Here is a 19,516-nt window from a genome sequence, read left to right on the forward strand (position 1 = left end):
TATATATATATATATATATATATATAGTGTGTGTGTGTGTGTGTGTGTGTGTGTGTGTCTTTTTTCAAGCTGGCATTAGGACTTGAACTTGGATCCTAGGTGCTATCCCTGAGCTTTTTTGCTCAATGCTAGTACTCTACTACTTGAACCACAACTCCACTTTTGGCTTTTTTTGGTAGACTTTCCTGTCTGAGCTAGCTTCAAACTTGTAGCCTCAGATCTCAGCCTCTTGAACAGCCAAGATTAAAAGCATAAGCCACTGGCACCCAGATATCCAGTTTTTAATAAATACTCTTGTCAGGCTAACATTTTTCAAGGAATATTTACCATCATCATCATCACAAATATCTAAATTCAGACATCTAGGGACCACTGGAAGATGAGACTAGAGAAGTATATTCCCTTATTGGCACATTTAATACATATTTGTTGAGCTCCTATTTATGTATCAGGCAGTGTTGCAGCCACTAGGAACAAAACAGGCAATTCCAGCCCTCCTGGACTTTATATTCCTCTAGAGAATATGTGCTTTGCATTAATTAACTGATAAGCCAATAAAATATTAGAATGAAATATTTGCTATCCTAGAAAATGAAGCAAGAGGGATCAGAGGCATGACTTAGTTGGTAGAGTGCTAGCCAATCAGCGAAAGTGTCAGCCTAAGTTCCCGTCTTGGACCTGAAAAAATAAAGAAAAGAAAATGAAGCAAGAGAACAAGGCAGTAAGGGTCAGAACAGAAGGTGACATTTTAAATTGCTAGGGAGGGAAGAGTAACGCATTGGTCCCGCAGATGCATGGGATAAGAACATTCAGACAGAGAAAATGACAGGGACAGAAGCTCTGAGATAGGGGTCAGTCCAGTCCCGGAGCAGTCTAGTCCAGTGAGGATGGGGTAGACTCCTAGCACATTGTGGCAACTTGGGCCTTTACTCTGAAGATGGTAGCCAGCATCGAACTTGGATACAGGGCTTGCTGGCCTACCTTCCAGCGTTCATGGAGCCTTTTGAAAATAATCCACATGGGGGCTTGGAATTTGGCTCAGTGGTATTGTGCTTGCCTCACATGCATGAAGCCATGGGTTCTATTCCTCAGCACCACATAAGCAGAAAAAAGCCAGAAGTGGTGCTGTGGTTCAAAGAGGTAGGGTGCTAGCCTTGAGCTGAAGAGCTGAGGGACAGCACCGGGCCCAGAGTTCAGGCCCAACAACTAACACAAAGAGAAAGAAAGAGAGAGAGAGAGAGAGGGAGGGAGGGAGGGAGGAAGAAAATAATCCATGTGGGAGATGTATGGAATGGTAGCCTCTTCTGCAGGGAATAGGAACAGGACTTTTCTGCCCAGCTTGACTGGGCTGCGGGTCAGACTTCATATTCTAGGGTCTGTGCAAGAAAGCTAACTGAGGTGGGAGGACTATGGAGGGCCAGTTAGGGAGGGGGGCTGCTGGGAACTCAGTGTGCAGCATTTCAATTTGAGAGGTCAAGAACACATATGAGGCTAGAATTTAGAGGGACTTACTAATAATACTCAGTAACCAAAGGCAACATAGAAATCCAGCTCCTTGTGATGCTGTGGAAAGTAGACTGAAGGAGAGGAGACCATGGCCAAAGTCCCTCAGAGAGATTGTGACTGTTGAGTTGAGAAGAATTACTCCATCAAGGAGAAAGAATGAGAGGAGCAAACAATGTTGAGAGCTATTTAGGAAACTGAAAATACCCGGCAAGGTGGTGATTAGATTTCAAGGCTGAGCGATAAAGGTCAACTCAGGCCACATTCCCAGCAGAACTAAGTTGTGAGGATGTACAATCCACTACCACAGATCCTGTGATTCCAGAGATACTCTCCCCGCCAATAGCTTCCTCCTCCCCTCATGCCCAGGACATCTGAACTACACGGGTATGGGAGAACTTGAGTACTGACATCAAGTGCTGACAATAGGCAAGAGTGAACAAGACATGCTCTCGTTTGATGATTAATTAACAACACTTAGGCTTCCATTTAAATGCTCGGGTCTTCTGCAGAAGAAGTAAAAGCTGAGAAGAGTGCTACGTACGGTGCAGCCATTTTATTCACCTGGCAGGGACTTGATTTTCTGTGAAAACTTTCAAGTGTTCCTTCAGTGCTGTATCTGTTACACAAAGCCATACATAATGAGCTAGACAGGATTACATACTGGCCCAAATGGCAATACCAGATGCACTATGGACATTTTTTTTCTAGCACCACACATAGATCTCTGCCCTCACACAGCTGTTAGTGGTAAATGGGAAGATTCACAGGGACTCTGCAATGGGAGATGTGGGGGTGAAAATCAGCCATCTGCATTCCAGGAGGCAGGAAGCAATGAGAGAAGATTCCTCAGGTCTCAGCTTCTGACCTCTAAACTGTTCCTACAGGATGTGGCAGATTGTGGGGCTCAGTTACTAGAAAACTACATAATGGAGGAAGCCTTCATTTGGAAACTTGGGCTCCAGTGTTGTGCTACACCTTCCAGAGGCTGGGGTCTGGGCCATATCATGTCATTGCTTGCCTCTTAGTGCCCTCATCCATGGAGATAGCATAATTCATACCTTTTCTTACAATGCCTGTCAGGGTTTTTGGCTGGGAATTATGTTGGTCTCAGGAAATGGTTTTTACTCTTCCATTTTCCCACAATCATTTGCCTAAGATTGATATTGTTCATTCCGTAAATATTTTCTAGAATGCATCAGTAACTTATTCTAGTCTTAGAATTTTCTTTATGGAAGTGTTGAGGAAGAAAATTATGAATTGATTAGTTCTTAAATCAAATTGGAATATTTAGAAATTTTTGTTCCTTCTTGAATCAACTTTGATGAAATTACATGTTTCAAGGCATTTGTTCCCTACGTAAATTAGGGACTCTGTTAGTATCCTTTTATTGCCTGTAGCCTTTATCTTCTGATTGGTCATTTTGTATTATTTTTATATTGATTTATTTTGTATTGGTCATTTGTATTTATTATTTTTCTTGATTTATACTATAGGAATTTGCCCATTGTATGTATCTTTGCAAAGAACCAAATTTCTGGTTTTGCTAATCTTTTCAGTTTTATAGTATTTTCAAAATATTTTTGCTTTGTGCTTTTATATCTGTTCTTTTTAAATTTCAGTTTCAGTGTGTTATTTTTTCTGGCTGTTTTCGTTGTAGTTATTAACTTATATTTGTTGTACAAATTAATGGGTTTCATACAAGACATATATATATATATCCATTTTAAACATTTCTTACTTTTTCAAATGTATTTAAAATTGAATTTCCCAGTAAGCACTATTATATTTGCATATTATACATTTTCTATGTAAATCTTGATAACCTAGTCATTATCATTCAATTGAAAATACTTTCTAATTTCCCTTGTATTTTCTTCTTTTATCCACATCAGCATGAAGGGTTTTAGTTTTCCACTGCTGTGACAAAAATATCTAGAAAAACTACTTAAAGGATAAAATGTTTATGACTCAGTTTTATAGGTTTAAATTCATTGTGCATTGATTCCCTAGCTTTTAGGCCTGCATCAAGGAAGAAACATTAAGGCCAAAGGGCAGGTGGGGAAAAACTGCTCCCCCAATGACAACCAGGAGCAGAGAGGAGGTTTGAGGCAAGATATGCTTCAAAAGACAGGTGACTTAGTATCCTATGTCCTTTAACTAAGCCTCATCAAATAGCCCATTCTGCTGTGACTCTACCAATGGATTGATCCATCTGTGAATTAGAGCCCTCATAATCTAATAACTTCTTAACGCCTGACCTGTCTGCAGAGTCCGGTGTCAAGCACAAGGCCTTCAGCAGAGGAGTCTTCCAGGAGATTATTTTTAATATCCAAACCCCAACAAGGATCTTATTTACCTTCTAAATATTGGGAAGTGGGGAATTTCACACATCCTGTCATAGTCGATTTCCAGTTTTGTTGGTTTAGGGAACATATTCTATATAACTTCTATTGCTTGAAATGTATTGAGATTTATTTTATGGTTCAGCAAATGTTTTTATCTTGGTAAATGTTCTATTTACAGCGGAGAGGGATGCCTATTTTATACTGATTGATGTGGAATGGTCTATAAATGTCGATTCAGCCATCTGTTGTTTGGCTTTACACATTTACAGCTTGCTTTTTAAAATTTTTACTTGTATTAATTACTGGAAGGTTCAGAGCAAGCTTTTTAAAGTGTGACAGAGATGGCCTTCCTAAAATACATTTCTCAAAATTTTCTTAGTGTGGTTAGAATAAAATCTAAGTTTCAAACCAGATCCTGTAAAAAACCTGTGTGATCCAGCCAATGCCCTCCCCATGGGTCTTATTTTCTGGTACTCTCTAGCTTCCTATTTACCCTACACACTAATTGCACACTGGTCATTTGGGCCATTTTCTGCTCTCTCTATCTTCTAAGCATGTTTCATAACTCAGGACCTTCTACATTTGCTATTGCTATTCCCTTTGCCCACGATTATGTCTTCAGTCTACTGATTACAAGACCGCCCCCTTCATACCCCACATGTCTTCCTCAGCTTAAATGTTACTGCCCCCAAAAGGCCTTCCACAATCTATCTGGAACATTCTTTATTGCATCATCATCCTGATTTTTTCCTTTTGTAGGATATTTTGTTAACCAGATGAATTGTGTTCACTGCTTTTCTTCTTTACAGTTTGTATGCTGATTATGTTCAGTACTGCATCCTGGGCTGGGAAGGTGGCTCAGTGGTAGAGCGCTTGCCTTGCATGCATGAGGCCCTGGGTTCGATTCCTCAGCACCAAAAAACAAAAAGAAAAAAGCTGGAAGTGGCGCTGTGGCTCAAGTGGTAGAATGCTAGCCTTGAGCTGAAGAGCTGAGGGACAGCGCCCAGGCCGAGTTCAGGCCCCACGACCGGACCCCCCCCAAAAAAATACTGCATCCTCAGAGCTGTGGATGGAAATAATATGCAGTGGATATTTAATAAATAGACAGGTGTGGTCATTTGTATCTTTAATCTTAGAAATCAGGAGGAAGAGAAAAGAAGATCTTGAATTTGGGGCTAGAATGGGGTACATAGTCTGACTTTCATTTATAGGTGATGAATAGATAGATTATATATATAGATATAGATATAAATATATAGATAGATTTGCCAATTAAATGGGTGGTAGATGCATAGATGGGCCTGCAAAACATCAATATTTTATATCACTCAACATTATGTCTTGTTTCATGAACATTCTCCAGTAAGATCTTTAACAATAGAAGCCATTCTATTTTACTACTTTGCCTCTGACAGTGCAAAGCACCTACTCAGTAAATAACTGTTAGGCATACCCATGGAAGGTTCAGGGGCTTTCAAAATACTCAGTACACGCTTCTACCATCAGTCACTTTACTCCTCTCTCTTCCCAATCAACTAAACCAGAGTTTAACGCAGGGCCTTGTTTGTAACACACGCTGTATGTTAGTAGAAGGAAGGAAGAACAGAAGGCAAGAAGGAACTTGTCATAGCTCTGATGTAAAGCTTGGCTGCCAAGTCTAATCTGAGGCCCTAAAATCAAAGTATTAAAAGCCCCCTCTTGCCTTTTGGTCCTCTGAATGAGTCAAAAGAGCATCAGTTCTTTGGTTTTGGCCAGTTCACTTCCCACACAGGCACAGAAGCCTTTTCGTATAGAACAGTTGTCATAGCAGTTGTCCAATGAGATGTGGTGATCAAAGTGCTTTTGTGTGTATCTGATTAGTCATGAAGGTTTAGCCATTTCCTGAAAATAAAGACAAGTAAAGAATAAAACAACGTGCAGGACAGAGTATAAGCTCATTTCTACCCTGCCTGTTGAACATCCACTATTTCTTACCTTGGAAGGATGCAAACTAACCTGGGACATTAAAACTGTTATCATGGTAGATCTAATGAGCTACCAACTTCATTAGAACTCTCAGATCTTCTTCCTGCTGGCTGCAAGCTCTTCTTTATTTCCTTCACTGTCTCCTTCCAGGTCCAGCCATGTGCTTGACCCAGATTGCACTCAGAAGCTCTGAATGGAAAAGATGCAGACTTGGAAGTCACATTGTTTTGGTCTGAGGTGGATAAATATTGAGGTGTCCAGTTGTCTCCCACTGAGGCCACCTGTACCAATTATAGCTGATGCAGGGAAGAAGCTGCCCGTGTGGCTTCTGAAGGCCCCTTTGTTCATGTTGTACAGAAAGTCCCCAGGAGGAGCGAGTGGGGTTAGGACAGGGTTTGATGTATGACATTTCTTATTCCTCACAGTAAGTAACCAGCCAAACTATTACAGAATATTGGGTTTATTTAAAGAGTAGAAACTCTACTGTAATTTTGGAGATGTATGATTCTTGAGAGGCTAGAGTATTAGGAATGACCTAGCTTGTATTATAAACCTATTGAATATTCTATTGCAACTAAATCAATATATCCTAATGTTGACATAGAGGCAAAGTAGAAATGGACTATATATATATATATATATGTACATATAATTTACCCCTCAGATCTATATATAATTTATATATATATATATATTTATATATAATTTATCCCTCAGATCCTAATCAGAACTCAAGTTAAAATGTCTAACATTACATAGTATTAAATGCAACTTACAATAATAATTTTGAAGATTAAGAAATGGGTCCAGACATGCTTGTATCCATAGTTAATCAGGAGGCTAAGTTCTGAGAACCACATTTCCAAGTCAATCTGGGCATGTACATTATCTCCAACTAACCAGAGTCCAATTTCAGTTGTGAGTAAAAAAAAAACAAAACAAAACAGAACAAAAAAAGCAAGACTTTGAGACCCCAAGTTTAGGCTTCAGTATCAGCACAAAAGAAAAAAATGGGGTGCGTTTTTCTGCTATAAATGATTCTACAAAGCATGATTTTAGGAGTATGAGATGTATTCCTGATTTATATTATTTTTGGATTCACCAACTCATTTGGAAATTAAATCAAAAAAATAATGGATCAAAAAAGGTTTTTTTCACAATCAGATTGTCCAACATTGTGAAGTAAGCAGGTTGTCCTTCAGTAGGGATTTTCTATTGCCAGTTGTTGGATTGGAGCCAGATATCTGCAGTAGACGTATCACCTTGCAAGTTTATTAATCAGGCAGATTGCCAGACCTCATCCCTAGAGCTTTGGAGTCAGCCAACCAGATCTGGAAACCATGTTCCAAGGCTCTATCCAAGACAGGACATGACTAAGAATGGTCCAAGTGGTAATGGCATTAAGTTCCCTCTGCATTAGCTCTAGGCCTCTGTGCTATAAAGTATTTTGGGTCCTTAAATGTCACTGACAACCTTCAATTTACAGATGACACCCTTGTGGTTTCTGTTACAAATCTATAACTCCAGCCACATGAACTCTATTCTTCACTCATTCACTGTGTAACAAAGCTTTTGTGAGCACCTATTGAGAATGAAGTAGTCAGTTCTGCTGATAAGATAATTGAGGATGAAAGGGAGCTCACAGTTGCGTCCTAGAACTCTCCATCACAACCTGCTGATAGGGAGAAAACAGTGTTTGGGGTAATTGAAGAGAAATTTGGGTGAACCAGTTGAGAGAGATGAGTAAAGAAGAGTTAGTCACAGTGAGAGTATGAGCTTTGTGTTGACCCATCATCTGGGGATGAGCGCAATTTTAACTTCAATCTAGAGGGAAAAGAAAAAAAAAAAACAGGAAAAAATCTTGGCAGGCAGCTAGGGATTTGTCACAGAAGCTATCAAAAACATTCGGCTCACAATGTAAATGTTTTGGTGTTGATTATTGTACCATAGTTACACAAGATGCTAACACTGGGGAAGTTGGAAGGAGATAGGTAAGAACTGTCTTCACGTCCTTGAAATTCTTCTACAAGTTTAATATTATTTAAAACAATCATTCAGAATTGCAAAGCCAGGGAAGAGATCCAATATAGTGACTATGGAGAGAGCCGAGGTAGGCAGATCTGAGAGATATTGAAGAGATTAATTGAAATGAGGGATTGACTGACTGTGGGAGGATGGGGGAAAGGGATGCTTTACCCCAGGTGGGGTCTGGAAAAAATGATAATGGATCAGAAGAGGACTTGGTGTCTTTTAGATGCTCGTAGGAACTTCAGGTAGAAATTCTAATGACAGCATGGCTATCTAGGTCTATGAGATTCAAAGGAAAGGTTGATGCTAGACAATCAATGAGAAAATTGACAAGAAATAAATGAAAGTAACTGAAATAATTGGATGGATTGACTTTTTCTGATGCAGGCCTGTACTGTGATTTTTTTTAAAAAAGGCATGGAGGTGAAACGCTTAAAAGTATTAGCCTGAGAGTCAACTGACAAGATAATCCAGAGAAGAGTAAGGAGCATCAGCTAAACAAGATATCCTGGAAGGAAAGGAAAGAAGAATATTCAAGAAGAAATCCAACTTTAGGGAGGTCAAGAAAGATAAGAATACTAGTGAGAGGATTGTGGGCAACTTTGTTGAGTTTGTAATTTAACTTTCAACTAAACTGTTTGGATGGTTTCTCTGCAATACCAGGCTGACTGATACTAAGGACATGTTTTATCAAAGTGCTACTTTAAATATCCACTGATGTTTCCTTATATTCCACATATATTTAAAGTAGCACTTTGATAAAAACATGTCCTTAGTATCAGTCAGCCTGGTATTGCAGAGAAACCATTTGTAATCTTGAGGGTCAGTAGACTGAAGTTTAGATCACAACTCTGTCATTGGCAAAGTGAGTGACCTTGAGCAAGTTAATTTGCCTCTTAAGTAACAGCGGCTTTGTCTAGAAAATGACTGGTGATGTGAACGTTGTCCTCTGAGGATGAGTAGTTATGCTTGTAATGCTTCTGTCAGAGTGCCTTGCATATTGCAGATACTTAAGAAAACCAAGCCACCTGTTCTAAGCTTTGAGGCATAATGTGTGTGGATCTACTCGATAATAGACTGCGATGCACAGATACAACATAGTCTAGATGATTCTTTCTCAAGTATCTCCTGCCCCACACAGTCAGCTTCTTAATCCTGTCCTTTTATTCTTTTCCACTTAGTTTGCTCATCAGTAAACAGAGAGCTAATGAACGTCTCTCCTGGAAAGACCTTCATTCTGCATTATCAGAGGAATCATTGGAGCTATGATCATGTGAAGATTTGCTTTACTGTGATGGCAAATAGAAGGTGAAAGCAAGAGAGCTAATGTGCCTGCGAGGCGGTGAAAGTCACTTCAAACTTGACAAGCAAATTAACTCTGGAAATCTCAAAGAAAATATGGCAAGTCAGAAAAACTGACAAGGACACTTGGCACAACTTATTTATACAAGCTCTTACAGTTAGAGTCTGTAATTATAGAGAATATATCTTTCTGAATTCAAAAGTAAAAAGACATACGTTAGGATATATCATCTGGTTAAAGATCGTGGGGGAGGTTCAAAAGGAGTTGAGAAGGGTGGCACTTGCTTATCTGGGTTCAGGTGTTTCCAGGGCCTTTTGTTAATTCTCCAAGAAAAATCTCTGAAGCCAGGAGAGTTCATGGCTACGGACAAGTTAAAGTTTATGTTGGTTGATAACAAACCACCAAAGTTGGGTAAGAGATTTATTGTCTCAAAATTCTGCCAGCCAAATTCGAAGTCAAAGTATGATCAGGGTTAGCTTCTTCTCAGGTATTCAAATCTGTGCCTTGCCTCCATTCTAACTTCTGATAGTCATTAGCCATCTGGCGACTTTTTGATGACTTTCAGATAAATCACCGAAATCTTTATCTTCACATGGTACTTTTCCCCATTGTGTCTACATATATTTTTGTTTTTCTAAGGACACATCAGTGAATTAAGGCACCTTTTCCAAGCTGCTATGATCTCATCTTAATTACATTTCCAAAGACCCTATTTCCAAATAAGAAATTAGATGTTAGGACTCTGACCTATCCTTCTTTCCTTCCTTCCTTCCTTCCTCCCTTCCTTTCTTCCTTTTTCTCTTTTTCTTTCCTTCTTTCTCTCTTTCCTTCCTTCCTTCCTTCCTTCCTTCCTTCTTTCTTTCTTTCTCTTTCTCTCTTTCTTTCTTTCTTTCTCTCTTTCTTTCTCTTTCTTTCTCTCTCTTTCTCTCTCTCTCTTTCTTTCTTTCTTTTTTCCTTTGTTTCTTTTTTCCTTTCTTTCTTGTCATTCATGAAGTTAGAACTCAGGGCCTGGGAAGTGTCCCTGAGCTTTTCTGCTCAAGGCTAAACTCTACCACTTTGATCCACAGGTTTACTTCTGGGTTTTTTTTGGGGGGGGGGTTGGTGGTTAGCTGGAGAAAAGAGTCTTGTGGACTTTCCTGCCCCTGCTGGCTTCAAACCACGATTCTCAGATCTCAGCCTCCTGAATAGCTGGGATTACAGGTGGGAGTCACAAGTGCCTGGCCCCTATCCTTTCTTTATGGTGGAGGGAAGTTGAACTGTTCAGTTTTTGAAACTTTCAGGCCCTCTTGCTGTCCTTCTACTTTGCACACTGTACTCCAAATTCTCCATATCTGTTTCTGCCCCACGCTGAGCATTTACCTGGAAATATTGCTCTCTACTTATTTTCTTTCACTAGGGAAACTCCGCATTATCTCTCTCTCTCAAAAAAAAAAGATTCTTCTCTGAATCTTTCTATCCCTCCTTTGTTATTTTGTGGTAGCTGTGACAAAATAACCAACAAAACACCATAAAAGAACAACAGATTCCTTCAGGATCATGATTCCAGAGGCATCGTTCCATGATTGCAGGAAGGATGCGACAGAGCAGAGCTGCAAACATGGAGGCCAGGAAGCAGAGAAAGGAAATACTCAAAAGTGCCTCAGCTAGACATAGCCCTCAAGGACAGGTACCCACTGACCTATTTCCCTAACTCTTACTTTCACCACCTCCCAATAATACCATCATTTATGCATCTATCAAGGGATAAATCCATTTAGAGCCCCCATGTTGCAATTACCAGGTGTGTCATACAGACACACCCAAAGGTGTGTTTTACTAAGCTCCTAGGTTTATTCAATTAAGTTGACTCTAGATTTTTGGTGTTCTCCAAATCTTTGTCTAGGTCAGGTATAACCTTCGGCAAGGGAGATTGTGACCAAAGTAATACTTTGTGACACTTGCTCCTCATACTGGACTTTAACTTTATATAAATAGGAGCCCTGCATTCTAAACTATATCTATCTATCTATCTATCTATCTATCTATCTATCTATCTATCTATCTATCTTCTGTGCCAGATGTTCAGTGGGAACCTACCTGCACTAGATAAGAGGCCAAGCACTGTTCTGTGGCTTTCCATGAGTCTGCCTGAATAGGACAGCTCAGTGATGCTAAACTGTGTCATTCCTTCTAGCACTAGCCAGCACTTTCCATGGGGTCAAATGTGGGCTGCCAATGATTTTCCAACCCAATTTCCTCTTCTCAGGTCTTCCTGGGAGGTCTCTGTACTGGATGCTGTCCACCCAGGCTACTTACTCCAAGAGTCTACTCTAATGGAGACTGCAAATAAGGGCTGCTGGCTGGCAGGTCCCAGGGCCACAGTGGAGGAGTCACTGGCTGTTGGGGGTGTCCTGGTATGTGGGGGGGCATCTTGTGGTCCTCACCAGCAAAGTCCCATAAAAATATCCTATCAGTGCACAGACCAGTGTTCTTTGGGCTTCTTTCTCTCTTTGGTAGTGGTTTTCTTTTCTTTTCTTTTTTTTTTTTTGGTCGGTTGTGGGGCCTGAACTCTGGGCCTGGGCGCTGTCCCTCAGCTCTTCAGCTCAAGGCTAGCGCTCTACCACTTGAGCCACAGAGCCACTTCCTGCTTTTTTCTTTTTGCTTATGTGGTGCTGAGGAATCGAACCCAGGGCCTCATGCATGCAAGGCAAGCGCTCTACCACTGAGCCACCTTCCCAGCCCAAGTGGTTTTCTTCTTAGTCATCTGTCTCTTTAAATAGATCTTTCCTTTCTTCCTGCAGAAGACAGCAGGGAAATGGCACCGATGTCAGAAGTTGATCAGAGTTCCAGAATTCTCTAAAAAGGAAGGATATAACCTAGTCCTTCTTCCTGCAGATAGAGAAACTGAGGCCTGGGATGGAAGATGGACTTGGTAACATCACACAATATAGAGGCAAGATAGAAAATGGTAGAATTGGAGCTGGGAAGGTGGCTCAGTGGTAGAGTGCTTGCCTTGCATGCATGAGGCCTGGGTTGGATTCCTCAGCAACACATAAGCAGAAAAAGCTGGAAGTAGTGCTGTCGCTCAAGTGGTAGAGCACTAGCCTTGAGCTGAAGAGCTGAGGGACAGCGCCCAGGCCCTGAGTTCAGGCCCCACGACCGAAACAAAAAGCAAAAAAAGAAAGAAAATGTTAGAATCTAGATTCCTAAATCCTGACAAGGGCTCTTCCCTTCTAGCCACACTGTCTCAACCCATCTCTTCCAAGAATAGAGAGAATTCAAAGGATGGGCGGGGGAGCTGAGGTTTAATTGACATTTGGTAGCAGAACAAACTATGAAGGGCAGTAGCGTTAGCTTGTATATTTAAAAGAACATTAACTGGTGAGCTTTAGGAGCTCACCCCTGTAAGCTGAGCTCCTCAGGAGGCAGAGATCTGAGGATCACAGTTAGAAGCCAGTTGGGGGAAGGCAAGTCTGTAAGACTCTTACCTCCAATTAATCACCAAAAAGCCACAAGTGCAGCTCAGTGTCAATGAGCAGACCCTGAGTTCAAGCCCCTGGACTGGCAAAAACAACAACAACAAAAGAGCATTTAATAAATCAAAGGGATACTGTCTCCTGGTCTAAGGGACATCTATCCGCCCAGGATGGAAAGGAGACACTATTTACTGCTCAAAGCTGTGGGGCCAGCAGTCAATGTCATGGAATATTAGTGGTAAAAATAGATTTGTATATTGACTACAAATTCAAAGTGAATTAATTCACTGAGCCTTTCATTGAAACAAAATATGTTCATACTTTACCCTTTATTTATAAGGCCCAAGTGCTCACTTTAATTTGTGGCTTAAGATTAAAGGAGGACTAGGATACTTAGGTCTATTAAAATTTAGTGTGGTAGAGAGCCATGGGACCACCATGAGGTCACAATGTCACCTGTTCTCATCAGCGAGTCCCCACAGGACTCGCTTTGCCATTGATTCTGGAGTTTACTCTTCTATTTCTGATTGTGCCTCTTAAGTCACTTCCCTTTCGGTTTCAGTTTTCTCTTTCAATTGCAGAACTTGGAAGATAATCTGCGAGTTTAAGATGCTGTGTCACAAAGGGCAGGGTGAGAAAACGCTGGTTAAAAAAATCATCATCACAGCCAACAAACTAAATGAGTAAAGAGATGGTGAAATGACTACCAAATTCTTCTTAAGATGACCAGGCCTTGGGAGAATTACCGAAATCTGACACCTAGGAAGAGAGTGCTTTCAATTTCTTTCCTTCACAGATACATGAAGGGACTGTTCAGGGTTGGGGAGCTCTATACTTATAACAAAGATAATGGACCTATTCCCTTTTTTCTTTCTTTCTTTTTTAAAATAAAGCAGCAATCTACTTTGTACAGATAATACAGAGAGTTTGTAATTACTGACAGTCAAGGTAGGAGCTAGGAACTGTGGAACGTCCTGTGGAAGATGGGGTCTTGATGTTCCTGAAAATGCTTCTTGGGTTCTGGCCAAGTTTGTCTATATTGGAGTGGAAAGACCACCTGAATGCCTGGCATGGCCCGGTTTAAGTCTCCTCTGCTATGTGCTATCTCGAGGGTCCTGGAGAGCTGCTTAGACTCCTTTATTTTCCTCATTTACAAAATGAGGACTAGCCACAGAACCTAGGGAGTGTCTGTAAGGTGCAATGAGAGATCCTAAAAGTTGGCACAGAAAATGATGTAAGTTTTATCAACCCCTGTCTTCTTGGGCAACATGGTTTTGCAATCACCTCCTTCTTTTCCAAACCAAATGGAGGCTACCACAGAACGCGGAGGGTCATGGACTAACTTGCAGTCCTTTGGTGGAGTGGGCTCCCTTCTGCACCTACAAAGGAGTAGCTTGTTTCTGTCTTTGGCAGCTCGTTCAGAAGCATCTGTCCAAGCTAATGGATTAGGCAAATGCTAGTCATAGTTTGCAAAAGAGCACGGCTGCACAGAGTATCTGTGGGTATATTGGTGAGGCTGCAAAGCAATGGTATAGACCCCTCTCAACTGTGGATCAAGCTGGTAGCCAAGAATTAATCCTGTTTGCCTACTCCTCCCAGGGGTGGGGTACTATTTGGAATGAGCTGAGCTTTAAATGAAATGCATGATCTTGACTTCTGAGGTGAGGCAATGCAGGAAGATATCTGTTTAATTCAAGGCCTTCCCACTCCTCACCTCCTTTCCAGCACTGCTTGGGAACTCTCCCATCTTTGCATGGCCACTGGCCTTGTGTAATAGGGTTGGGGCAGAGGGGTGAGGACTGGGAGAAGGTTGGTTTTTGCATTTGTTGTTACCCTCGAGCATGAAAAGAGAACACAGTCTAGGTTCTTCAGTTCAAAATTCATTAACTTATCACCTACTTTGTTCTAGCTGGGGCCTAGACACAACTGGAGCTGTGGGAGAAGCAATGGGGTGTGTGTGTGTGTGTGTGTGTGTGTATGTGTGTGTGCATGTAGGTGGGGGAGAAGTTCTGTGAGATTTTGTTCCAAGAAGCAGTGCATTCCAGCCTTAGCCCTGTAGGGTTCAACTTCATGTTCTAAAAAACATTCCAGTCACTTACCTGAAAGGTTTCATATATAATACACCCGAGCTCAGATGGAAAAACAAAGCCTGTGTCTGCTTGAGACCAGCAGCACAATTCCTGTCTCTACTCATCCTCTTTAAGTCCATTTAGAGAGCTCCACAACTTTGGCCTTGCCCACAACCTTCTTGTCCTTGGCTCTTGTAGTGACCTGGCATGGAAGAGGACCTCAGTTCAAGGCTGATCAATGGAAAAAAGAAAAAGAAAGAATGGATAAGGTACAGATGACAGTAGTGTGATCCTTCTGCCGAGAGACTCTAGAAATCAAGTCAGAGTTTGCAGTCACCCAGTTAACCACTAACTTGAGCAAGTTCAGCTGAACGTGTCCCTGGCTCAGACCTGCTGTGCCCATTCCCACTGCCATTTGCACGTCGTCTACGGTGACCTTAGCACACTCTTACCAAACACTCCAGTGATTCTTCACTTCCTGGGCTTAGCTTATGATGACCTTTCCTGGTCTTTGCCCATTCAACCATGAATCCCTTAGAAGTACCCATCAAATAAAGTAGTTCTTAATACTTTCACTTGAGATTAATCTCACTACTACACTTATGCAGTATAGATTATAGCCCTTCAACAAAGGCCAACAGAGCCCACACTGACAGTTGGCATTGTTTGGTCAGAAGCTGCTGTGTGCCAGTGGACTCCAGCATCACGTGTGTGTCTGACTTGCTATGGACAAAGGGACCTGGAGGACTTTAGTTCTTAGGTCAGGATGAATGTTCAGAACCCTGCTCTTTATGGTGGGAAGCTGTAGACCAGCTCTGGACTGAGAGAGTCTCACTGTAACCCTCTCATAGTCCTAACTCCATACTTGTTCTTTATTCTGCTATTTCTTGGGTTGATTTTCTTCTGAGCCAGGCTGTATGGTATTTACACATGGGGCCACATGAGGATGAAATCCAGACCACCCTCCACTTGCTGAGTTGTAGCTATAGATGATGTTTGTGTATGTAGAACGAGGAACACCTTTTCTATTTCCCACAAAACAAAAGAGTCTGGGACAAGGGTGTCAATTTCTCTATTATTGAAATGTTATACATAAATATGAGACAGTTAACTAAAATGTATTCTATCTTTACAAAGATATCATTGCAGTCATTTGAAGTCCACACTCTAGCTTAGAATTTGTAAGATTCTTGGGAGCTTTGCCCCAGAACTTGATAGCACAGAGAAGCTTGTCCCAATGCTATTCTCATTGCCTTTGTCTTTCCTTCCATAGATCTGTCTTTATCCACAGGAGCCTCAAGTGCCCACATCTGGACACATCTGAACATCTAGTTCAAAGTCCAGGTTCTTTCCCACAACACATTCATGTACTAATTCCTGGTAGTCCCTGGGCTTAGGGATGCACAACTGACTGCATATCTCTTGGCAGTCCCTAAGACTAGGGGTGCACACACTGACAGTGTGCAGCTTGGTATTCTGTAATCGTAGGAGTATGCAGACTGGAGCAATCCCACAGTCTGGAAGACAGGCCCGAGGCAAGGCTCCCACAGGGCCCAGAAGCCACCAATCCTGTTTTGTCAAAGAATTTAGGACTCCAAAGTAGCCCACGGAGGGCCTAAAGTAAGGAGCACAGGACTCACACTCAGGCCTGAGGGCAGGCTGGCTGCCCTGGCATTACACTTCGGAATAAAGTTCTCCAGCTGGGTCTATGGGGCCAACCAGTCAACAATATGAGCCTCCTTCTAATGCTTGCCCAAGGCCAGATGGTGACATTCAGATAGGACATGTATGTCAGCCCAATCTGTCTAACATTTGGAAGTCATGTGCCCTGTTTTGTTATTCATACTATTCAGAGCAAGAGCAGTGACCTTCAAGTATATCACAAGGTCAAGGGGCAACTGTTTCCCTGTGGGTATATGGATCCTAAGCCTTGAACTAGGGCCTTGTGGTCCATGTTCATTTTTTCCCCCTTCACAGTGGGTTCCCTACCACTTAATTCACATCTCTACTTCTAGCTTTTTGCCGGTCAATTAGAAATAAGAGTCTTCCAGATTTGCCTGCCTGGACTGACTTGGAATTGTGACTCTCAGATTTCAGCCTCCTGAAGTCCATAGGCCTTCAAAGGCATGAGCAGCCAGGGCCTGGTCAGGCGGTATTGTTAAAGCTTGTTGTGTTTTGAGCAGTGGAAGCAGCTCTGGACTTGGCCCAGGACTGGGCATGCGCTCTTCTCTCTCTCTCTCTCTCACTTGCTCGTGTGTGCATGCTCTCTCTCTCTGCTGTGTCACAATTCACTTCCCAGGCCTCACATTTCCCATCTATAAAATAAGTGTAGGGCTGAACAGTTTCCAAGTCCCACGAAAGCCAGTGGTTTATGACTCCTGAGAGGTATGTTTTTCCTTATCTGTCATTTGTTCTCAACCAGAGTACTCATTAAAATCTCCTAGGAAACTTTAAAAATACCAGTGTCTGGGCCTTCCTCCCAGAGACTGCAATTCTGTTGTTCTGGGTGGGGCTCGGCCAATGCTCCCCAGGATTCTGTTGTACAGCCAAAGCCCAGAACCACTCACGGTGGGAGCTGGATGGGAGCCGCTGCTCCTTTCCGCCTACCACTCACAGTGGAGCAGGTCAGATGCCTGGACCGAACAGCTGTGGGCCAGGCCAGACACCCAGGTCCCAGGCAGAGGCAGGGGGAGGGAGGATCATCTTTGCTTACTCTTCAGGAAGATGGGAATAAACAGCCAATTTCCTGGCCTCCCAGCTCCTCACCTCCCAATTCAACTTTCCATCTTCCAGCTGAGAGACAGAGGTGGGGGAGGGGGGGAGATGCAGAGTGTAGAGCAGGCAGCTGCTTAATCTGGAGGGATTTTCTCAGGGGTGGAGGTTGGCTGATTTTTGGCTCCAGTCTTCCTCCTCCGTCACAGCTGGAGCTGAAGGGCCAGAGGGAGCTGGGGCGGACAGTTGTTCTGTGCTAACCCCCTCTCCTGACAGCTGCAAATCTCCTGCTGGATCGTAAGTGTCTGTATGTGTGTGTGTGTGTGTGTGTGTGTGTGTGTAAGAGAGAGAGTGTGTGTGTGTGTACATACAAGTGTGATCCCTTGAAGTTACCTATTTTCACCAGGCCCAAGCTACCCTGAGTTATCTGACCCCTACCTTCCTGCAGCTCATGTGATGTTACCTACTGAGAGTTCCCATAAGCACCCAGAGTGGAGTATCCTGGCCTGAAACACCTTCAACAATCACAACAGCTATCATTTATTGACACGTCGTATGTGTCAGATATTTTCCGAAGGGAGATCGGTTCATAGCTCAACCCTGCTCAACCCTAGGAAGTAAGCACTTTTTCTATTCTTGCTTTATAGAGGAGGAAAACAGGAACAGGTGTTAGTAGTTAGCTCAAGATCACACAGCCACCAGGGCTCAGAAGCTGGTAGTCTGATGCCAATCCTTGAGCTTTTTAGCCTATTGCTAGACTACCTCCTATCAGTGATTGATTACAGATGAAGTTTATAGGAATACGTGATTGGAATAGACTGGAATTCTTCTTGTTTAGCACTGGCTGAACTCATAACCCACAGGATCTTAAATCTCAGCCACTATGCACACCCACTCACCTCAGGCTCTGCAGGGGGGAGGGAGAAGAGGGGCAGGTGGACTGTAGGAGTAGTTCTTTGAAAGAATGATTCAAACAATGGTTCTTGAAATTAGACCCCAAGGATCAAAGCATTGAGGCAAAACTACCCCTAACAGCCCCACTACTTGATTACCTTAAGACCATGTGCCTTTCCCACAAGTGGCCCTCATTTGTGTTGCAATATCTACATGCCCTCATCCTAAGGGATGACTGCATTTCCAAGATGGCAGGTGAGGGCCTGGGGTGCAGTATAGCTAGTCACTTGGTAATACAAAGTGTTTTGGCGTTCTGGTATTTCATGCTGCTTTACTGGATATTAATGCGCATGGCTGCTGGGATGAGACCACCTATAACAATGAGAGAGCAATAAGGATAGCCAAGCACTTCACCTCCGCAGACATAACCTGGGAAGGAGAGAGCAAGAAGCAGATTTCCTGCAGGATGCAGCTGGCATCTCTCCACTGATCTCAAGTTTTATTCCCATTTGCTTAACTACCAGTGGTATAGCCAACTCCTATCTTCCTTTACCATGTTTTAAATACTTGTTGACAGCATTTAAAAAAAAAGAAGGAAAAAGCGAAGGAAAGAAGGAGAGAGAGAAAGTGGAGGGGGGAGTAGAAAAATATTCTTTACCAGATAGAATTAAATCCTGCTCCAAGAAAGGGAATTTTTATAGCATGTCAATCTTTACCGCACTAGCGGATAGCTCACCAGAATGCAGATTCTGGCTCCAGGTCTGGGAAGATTCCCCTAATTTTCCATTTCTAACAAGCTTCCTTGTGATGCCAATGCTGCTGTCCCCAAGCCATATTTACAAATGCAGGGCTGTTGAAAGCCAAGAAGCACATTTGCACTGTTAACTTGGAGCCTGGCAACCAGTCATTCAAGCTCTGCTTCTGCACTCTGGGAAGCGCCCTAGCAGGTCAGGTCTACCCTCACCCCTGAAGACACCTTTAGCATTCTCAGGCAGCTTCTTTTTCATAGGAGCCTTGCCCCTCCCACAGAACACAGAGCTCCAGCTCTACATATAGCTCTTTCTCAGCTGCATCTGGTTCTGAGTCCCAGGAGCCTCTTTTCCTTTTCTTTTCTTTTTTCTTTTCCTTGTCTCTTCTCTTCTTCCTTCCTTCCTTTCTCTTCTCTCTTCCTTCCTTTCTTTCTCTCCTCTCTTCCCTCCCTCCCTCCCTCCCTCCCTCCCTTCCTTCCTTCCTTCCTTC

Source organism: Dipodomys ordii, unplaced genomic scaffold, assembly GCF_000151885.1.
Source record: "Dipodomys ordii isolate 6190 unplaced genomic scaffold, Dord_2.0 Scaffold45, whole genome shotgun sequence".
Taxonomy (NCBI): Eukaryota; Metazoa; Chordata; class Mammalia; order Rodentia; family Heteromyidae; genus Dipodomys; species Dipodomys ordii.